Source organism: Diabrotica undecimpunctata, chromosome 4, assembly GCF_040954645.1.
Source record: "Diabrotica undecimpunctata isolate CICGRU chromosome 4, icDiaUnde3, whole genome shotgun sequence".
In the NCBI taxonomy this organism is placed as follows: Eukaryota; Metazoa; Arthropoda; class Insecta; order Coleoptera; family Chrysomelidae; genus Diabrotica; species Diabrotica undecimpunctata.
This window is the reverse complement of record NC_092806.1, coordinates 143,718,140-143,727,401: the sequence shown is the minus strand read 5'-3', so window position 1 is coordinate 143,727,401 and position 9,262 is coordinate 143,718,140. Positions and strand designations below refer to the sequence as shown.

General features: G+C 33.5%; 1 long non-coding RNA gene across 1 annotated transcript; it reads left to right on the top strand.

Annotated features, from left to right (window-relative positions):
* The first annotated feature begins 289 nt into the window (after positions 1–289).
* Positions 290–7,624, top strand: LOC140438479 (uncharacterized). Its single transcript, XR_011950550.1, has 2 exons — positions 290–456; positions 7,386–7,624. It is a non-coding gene; the product is annotated as an uncharacterized lncRNA (long non-coding RNA).
* The last annotated feature ends 1,638 nt before the right edge of the window (positions 7,625–9,262 follow it).

Below are 9,262 nucleotides of genomic sequence, written 5' to 3'. Positions count from 1 at the left end.
CAGTGACATAATATGACATAAAATATAATATTAATAGTAGTAGTTTTTGTGGATAGGTGGCGCTGAGATTATATTTACACCACTAAATTTATTTTATGTAATCTGATTTATTTGCTATTTATTTTTAATTTTTATAACCGCAAAATTACTCACGCCCCCATTCAATTTATGCTTTTATTGGTTGTAATAAAAACTATTAATAGGTAAATCAAATTTTATCGTTATTAAAATTTTATTTATGATTAAAGAAAGTATATATATATATCTGATTTAAATGTAGCTATTTATTCTAAATTAATAATTTTGATTTCATTGTTATGAAATAAAATTTTTAAATTCATTGCTGCTTTTCCAAAAGAAAAAATATGAAGTTCATTTTGTTATTGTTTTCGCTTGCCGTTGTGGCCATTCTTCTTTCGAAGGCTGAGGCAGACTACTGTGCTTTTATAAAGAGTGGTAATTTTATTTTTATTAACGATATATCAAAAACATTTAGTTTGGTTTACGTTAAATTATCTACTAGTAACCAACTACGAATTTTGCTCTAATTTTTTTCAACCGTGATCTTCTTATTTCAAAGTTTACTCGTCGTTGGCTTTATTATGTAACTCTAACCAAACTAAGCTAACATAGCGTAATATGTACAAACATACATCGTCTATATAGAGGTAAAACTCACCAACTACAAATAAGTACAACAGAGATATTTAACATTTTTTCCGTTTTTCACTTTATAATTTTATTTATGATTATTATAGATAGAAGTGATATTATTTATGGAGGTTAGGTGTTACTTTACTATCCTGTTTTAAAAGAAATGATTAGAACTCAATAATTTTAAAATTATTAAGCTAAAAGTACGTAATGAATTTTACCTCAAACTATCATATTCCTGATTGGTACTTAGGGATAAAGTAACTAGACAGGAAGTGATGAAAAATGTTATTATTTCGTTTACTATTACAAATTATAATAAATTCCTGTAAAATTGAACACAACAAAACAAAATATAACAAAAAAACTTATTTTAAGGATGAATTGATGTTGAATCTTCTGATTCCTCATTAAAATTGGGTTCTGACAGGTTGTCATTTGTAGAGGTACTTGTTGGTAGATTTTTATTATAATGATGAACTTCATCTGGTATGAGATTGTCGTTGCAAAGTTTGACTAGATCTCGTTTCTTCGGAGTTGAAATTGGGAGTAAATCGTTATAGAGAGATTTTAACCTTATTTCTGAAATATTCCGATTACTCCTTCTTCCTGGACCACAAGAAATAATTAATTTTTTATACGGCGATGAATGGTCATATCTAAAAAAATTCACATCGGCATGTTCTTTTACAAATTTGAAGCATTTAATTTTTAGCCAGGATACTGTGCAGCCGTCTTCATCTTTCGTTCTATTTTTTATTATTGTTCGTGCCAAATTATTTAGATCATAGAAATCTGTATATTTAAGTTCTAGTACTGCATATGGCTTCTTCTGTAATCTTTTCTGCCGTGCTAACCTAAATATTTCCAGCCAATCGTTCATGATAAAAGCTGTTCGGTTTTTCTTAGAATGTTCTATCGCCTAATGCATAGAGTCGCACTCCATATGACTATGTCCTGACTCCAAAAATTTCTGTTCTATGCATTCTAAATGCGTAGTATGCACTGCATATAGAAGTGCAGCAGTCACTTGCTGGTTTCTATTTTGACCTCCACAAGTGTCTGAAAACAATGATATTTTCAGAACTGTGGAGGGTAAGTTTGTAATATACTTAACAGAATAGATCCAATTTCGTTGCTACCACGCTTTCCATTAACTTCATTCTAGCAGTAGCAAGATGCGTGCTCACCATCACCCTCATAAATGGTTAAATTGTATACAGATAATTTTCGAGAGTAGTAAAATGGGGATACTGGGGAGTGAGGTGGTTGCAATACACTTTGAAGGCCGAATGTTGCTGTTTTAAATGTCTTGTCGTTTTGAGATAACTTTTTGTCTGCATTTTTTGCTTCATGGCATTCATTCTTCCTTATTATGTGCATTGAATATTCTATTTCTAAATCTTGTTTTTTTTGCATCCGCCATGTTATATTTACTGCATGCTGCTAATTGATCTTTTTTAGGAACGAAAAAAGAGTAATTATAGTCATTACCAAAAATTTGCCTGTATTTCCAATGACTGACTGGCTTTTGATTTTCAGCTAGACTTTAGAGATAGAGATTGTACATTTTTTTAATTGATAATTTAGAGTCCAAATAAAGTCTTTGACTGGTGGCCCTTGATTTTGCGACCCCTTTTATCTTCACTGAAAAAACAACCTGTTGAATTGGTTCCTTGTAAGGCTGTGTTTATGGGACCATTAGAAATGCATAGAGTTCTCTCAAAAAACTTGGCACATACTCTGTGCCGTCCTGAGGGACTTTCAAGGAAGTACAATCTTGAAACCGTTTTGTTGTTAACATTATTTTTTAAACGTTTTGGTTTAACTGGTGTAACATTTTTTATTATAAAATCTTTTTGCCTCTTAAAATCATTGAAAGACCAATATGACTGACACAATGTCTTCCCATCCTCTTCATTAAAATTTAATGAGCATTTATATCTGCAATTTGTACAATCAACAAATTTGGGACCCTTTGCATTGCATTGTTTAAATTTGTTATAATATGGCTCACATTTGGAACGTTTCTCTTTAGTAATGTTTACTTTCCAGTTCTTTTCATTTCGTTTTCGCCTTCTTGTTAATGTACATTTTTTGGTATTAATTTCTGTAGCTTCAGCGAAGTCTGATAAATCGGAGATATCTGGTGTCGAAGAAAGACGCGAATTCGATGGTCTGAAACAGGGGTCCATATCTATGTCATCAGACGAAAAATCACTGTCACTGCTTGATGAATACGGAACGATTTTTAATGTACTTCGTTGTCTTTTAACTCTTGCCATTACAACATTCTCTTTCAGAACCTAAAATACAAAAGTTAATTAGTCTCTGCATGATGATAACCCAATGGAGTAATTTATGGAGGCCTATGTTCAGCAGTGGATGCAACATCGGGCTGAATTATTGTGATGATTACTTGGATAACAAATATAATAAGTAATATGTGTTTCTTTATCTGATCTGGAACAGTCTTCTCAGCCTCAATGTGACCAAATAACTCATTGACCTTGGTTTGTACGCTTCCGGAATTAATTTCAGTAAACAATAAATCATTTTTTATCCCTTGTTGAAATGACTGCACATTCTGGAAATTAAATACACAATTCAGTAACTACATACACAACTTATTATAAAAAAACATAAACACTAGGTAGGAAGTAGATATTTACATTTTTTGTTAGTGTCATTGGTTCTTCATTTTCTTTATGTAATACACTTTCGCATCTTAGTAGTTCTGGAACTGGCAAACACTCGTGTAATACGATTTGGAAATCTCTGAAATAAAAATTTAATTGTTTTAAAGTAATTTTAAACTATTTCACTTGATATTACATACCTCAGAACTTGTAGGTTTTGATGAATCAAAAAGTTTGTCTGCATAAGTATTTCTCATTTTGGCTATTATTTAGGGATTTATTAAAATTAAAATAAACGTAGTCACAAACTTACAAAGAGACAGCATATATTTACACTATATTATACTTTTAATAATTTTAATAACAACTCCACACAACCACAGAGACTAAAACCTAACCTCAAACTCTCATTAAGTACGCAGCTGCCAAACTACAAAATCCCGTGTAAAAAGTATTGCCATAAAGGTAAAAATCATTAAGTGCAACCTGACTTTTACCTCCCAACGAAATGTAGACAAAGTGCACTGAATGTTTTTTACCATTCCATAACTGCCTTATTATTAGACGTAGCACCTAGTGAGTTATACCACGCGAAAGTATAGATGTTAAATGTTACTTACTGATATAAACATGGTTTTGAGCTAAAATGTCACTTAGTGAGTTTTACCTCTATATAGACGACATGCATATTGTTTTAATTTTACCCCACAATTTACGACGTTTAAATGGTTTTAATTTGTGAACACTAGGCTTTTTTAAATTTTATTTTCGATAATAAAATTGTAGTCATGGGTCTGTTTAAAAATAAAGCTTTGAATTGTACTTTTTAATAAAAAAATGGCGTGTGGCATTTGGGGGAGTGTTGACAGAAGTAAATACTTATTATAGCGCATTGTTACTATAGTTCATTAAATAAAAAATGAAATGAATCTTGAGAGTGATAAGTTAGTTCACGTTACTTACTTAACTATCACGTTGGCCATAAGTAAACGATGGTCGGATCCACATTCTGATCCACGGTATACCCTTATGTTAGCTGTTTTCATCTGGGAAGTTTGACGTTGGATTAAATAGTCGATTATCGAGCGCAGATTCCTAGTAGGTTGTATCCATGTAAATTTGTAGATGTCTTTATGTTAAAAAAATTTATTCCCAATTTTGAGAGACATTGTTTCACAAAAATCTTTAAGATGCATTCCGTTGTCATTGGTTATTTGATCCCAATATCTTCCTACGACTCTGTTATTTTCTTCTTTTCCTACTCTGCCGTTTCAATCTCCTAGTATAAAGATTTCACAGTTTTCTTTAACTTATTATTTGGGCATACACTCCGATAATTACGATATTGTGCCCGTTTTTTCATTTCCAGTTGTTTATTTAGTGTTTTTAATATCATTATAAGATTTTTTCGAATAATAATAGAGACTCCTCTCTTAGCTCTGTTATATTTACTTACTCCACTGTAGATAAGTATAGATTCTCCTTTCTCTTCATTTCCTTTTCCCTTTTTCTTGGTCTCGTTGAGAATACATATTTCGTTCCGCTAATTCTTTGAATACTTCTGCTTGTTTGGTTCTAAGTCCTTATACATTCCATGTAGCCAATATCATTTTCCTTTTCCGTTGCATTAGTCGTCTTTGTTTTAAACCATCCTTTGTATTCCAAGGCTTTTGGTCGAAATTTTTAGCATTTATTTCTTTTGACAAGGAATGAGTTGCTAGCCCATCGCCTCAACCCTCCTTCTTTATCCGGGCTTGGGACCGGCACCGGCATTTACTGAGCTACTCAATCCACCCAGCAGGCGGAGTTTAGTTCATTCTTTTTATTTCCATTAAGAAACTTCTACTCTGGATAAAATCTTTTCTGCATTAAATAGTAATGAAGTAATTCCTCAAGAAAATAGATATAAATTTCTAAGAAAAATATTCGAAAAGACCTCAGAGCTTATAGAACAAACCAGATTCTTGAAACCATAGAGAACAATAAGAACATGAATGTACTAAAAACATGTAAATCCGCTGGCAGGAATAAAATCATAAAGATAAAAGACGACCGTGGAACATTGTGCTCGCATAAGGAAGAGATCGTTAGAGAAATCCGAAAATTTTACGAGAAGCTGTATACTTCTACCATTTCGAACCCCGGTATACCAACAAAACATATCTTAAATGTGGGCTCAGAGGATCTCCCTGAAATAATAACATCAGAAATTAGAGCCGCCCTAAAACAAATGAAAAATGGGAAAACACCAGGAGAAGATAAAATTACTTCAGAGATGCTAAAAATGGGAGGCACTGCATTAGAAGAGGCAATGAGAGCATTACTGAATAAATGCCTATTGGAAGGACAAATACCAAAAGCATGGAAAAATGCGGAAGTCATTCTACTCCATAAAAAAGAAGACGCCGCAAATATAGAAAACTACCGACCAATAAGCTTGTTGTCACACCTTTACAAACTACTAACCCGAATAATAACAAATAGATTGACAGCTAAGCTAGATGCATACCAACCGGTGGAGCAAGCAGGCTTTCGTAAGGGTTTTAGCACTATCGATCACTTGCAAACAATCCGGACAGTTATTGAAAAAACAATAGAGTACAACATACCACTACATCTGGCATTTGTCGATTATCACAAAGCATTTGACAGTATCGAGAAATGGGCTTTCTTAACAGCATTGGACGACGCCAGAGTAGATTCAAGATATGCTGCCCTCTTTAAGAATATATACGATGATGCTACTTTTCACGTAAAAATAGATGATGATCTGGAAACTATGAAAATAGACCTTGGCAAAGGCGTGAGACAGGGTGACACCATCTCACCCAAGTTATTTACTTTGGCATTAGAAAATGTCTTCAAAAAACTAAATTGGGTCGAAAAGGGATTAAACATAGATGGAGTATATCTTAACCATTTGCGTTTCGCAGACGACATAGTACTAATAAGCACAGATATCCATGAACTAAAATCAATGCTACAAGATTTAGATCACAAATCGAATCAAATAGGATTAAAAATGAATCTCGACAAAACAAAGATATTAAGCAACAGCCTAGAAAACATCACGATAGAGAACATCAATGTAGAAAAGGTAGAACAATATATATATCTAGGACATGCAATTAAAAACGAAAAGGAAAATCAAACCCTAGAAATTAAAAGAAGGACACAATTATCATGGGCTGCTTTTGGGAAGTTGAGCTTCATTTTAAAAGACAGAAAAATCCCAATACACTTAAAACGAAAAACCTATGACACTTGTATACTACCAGTTGCAACTTATGGATTGAAAACTATGGCAATAACAAGAAAAATGGCAGAACAATTAAGAGTAACTCAACGGGCCATGGAGAGGGCCATGTTAAATATAAGCCTCAGAGACAAAATTCCTAACACCGAAATACGTCGAAGAACTAAAGTAACCGACATCATGGAAAAAATAGCGACATTGAGATGGCAATGGGTAGCACATGTAGCAAGACAAGACACCAACAGATGGTCTCATAAAGTGACATTCTGGAGACCTCGAGAAACAAAAAGAAGCGTGGGAAGACCCAAAAAGAGATGGATAGACGATATAACAGCTGTATCTGGAAAGCAATGGATGAGAATTGCAAAAGATAGGGAAGCGTGGAAACAATTGGAGGAGGCCTATGTCCAACAATGGATGAATGAAGGCTGAAGAAGAAGAAGAAGAAGAATTCCTCAAATGAATCGTGAAACTGTACGTAAGCAGTTACACAAATTGGAATTTACGTTTTAAAATTCTGGTCCTTACCTTACTTTTGATCTGATAGTAATCAGGGTCCACATTTGCTCCTCTCCTGATGCAGACGTTTATTATATTTGTTTGGTGTATTGAGTCTACAATAACATCGTCTATCATATCTACTGTTTGTTAAACTATGTTAACAATTCTGTTCCATACAAGTTAAGCATTTATTTTTTTAGTATTCCGGTTCTTTTTAAAGTAATACTTTACCACAAGTATATTATACGTTTTGTTGCTTCACAATAGTTTTAAAATTTAAGAGTATATATTTAAAATGCCCACATCTAATTTACATAATTTCTAACTTGTTACAGATTGCTATTTACCTACATACATAGAACCTTGCAAACCATGGAGTTTAGGCGCTGCTCTTGTGTGGTCATGGGACGTAGTGAATAATACTTGTGTTGAAAAAATTCTTGATTTTCAATGCCAAGTCACGCGTAATTCATTTACAGATTATTCGGAATGCTATAGGACAGCAGCACCAATTTGTCTCAATCAAACGTTGTGATTTATTTAAAATAAATCCTATAATTGCTTGATGTGTAAACTTTTCTTTTATTTTGATATAAAATTTAACCCTTAAATGCCCGTGATATGAAAATAACCATAAATGCCCATGTGGGGTCTCCTAGGGACCCCACTAAAATTTTCAATTTAGTAACGTCATTTAGCACTGACTAAAAGGAAAACACGGTTAAAAATAATTTTAAGCATATTTGAATAATTTTTATTTATTTTTCATACAAAATTAACGGCTTTTCTAGAAACAAATTATTTTCAATTCGAACAAAATTAAAATTAAATAATAATATAAGCATATAACTTTTAGTTGCAATTTTTACATACAATAGTTTTTTCTTCTTTTCTGTGCACCTGGCATATAAATTTTTTGCAAAAAGAGCAAACGGTATTCACTTTTCTGTCACAGTTTCGCGGACACTGGTAACAACGAGCACGTTTCTTAGCTGAATGGACGGATTGAGTTGCAACTTCGGTAGTTGGGTTTACCATTGGTATGCCACAATCTTTTAGAGCAGATTTTACATAGGCTTTATGTTTTATATATTTCGCTCTTTTTTCCATGTTGTTTCGAGCAAACTCAGCCCCTAATTGTAACAGGAAAATACGTCTTCGTGAAAAATTATTTTTCTTCCAATCAGGATTTTTTTCAATGTATAAAATATAGGCATTTAGTGCACATATGTCTATAATATTCATAAAGAGCCTGAATGGCCAACGAGCAGTTCTTCTTTTACAGGAATATTCCCTAATCAGTTTGTCGGCATTATTAACACCACCCCTTGGTATTATTATAGTCCTAAAATCATCAAGGGTTTGTTTTGAGAGTCTTGACAAATTATATCACTATCGTGTTGACTTGAAAGAAGATGTACCATCCTGTGTATTTTAGGTATGTACGAAACCATAGCTAATTCTTTAGTAAAAGCAAATATTGACGACTCCGCAGGTCTTTTTGTCAAACTTAGTTGTGGTGGTGTATCAGGTTTATTTTTGCGGACGTTCCCAAGTAAAGTAAGGTTTTTAGATAAAAGATATTGAGCAAGAGGAACACTGGTAAAAAAGTTGTCAGTTGTAATTCCTCTCCAACTGCCATGATATGGTTCCACCAGATCTTTCACAACACGAAATTTCTGATTTTTCTCTATTCTACCACCTGCTAGTTTTCCAAGGTACACCTGAAGTTTTGATAAATAAGATGTTTTAACATCCGCGGCAGCCCAAATTTTTATCCCATAGCGGCAAGGTTTTGATTTTATTTATTGTCTAAAAGGACACTTTCCTCTAAAACTCACTAACTGTTCGTCAACGGTTATATGTTCGTATGGTTCAAAGGCTTTGTCACAGTTAGAGACGAACATGTCCCAAATTACTCGTATCGCCGCTAACTTATCCTGTTCCTTCCGCTCCACCCTGGTCACTTTGTCATCAAACCTCAAGAAACTCGATAATTCTTCAAATCGGTTCCTAGCGAATGCGGCTGTAAAAAATGACCGGCGTATTGAGGTGTCTGTAGACCATATCTCTCGTGTCGATTCTTTCCCCACACCTTAAAGCACCAGCTTTGATAAGTGCTCCTAAAAAGCTATCCAGTTCATTGTTGGTAAGTACCGTCCCACTCTTCTTTTTGTTATTCGGATGTTTTTCGTTCCACTCTTGATAACGC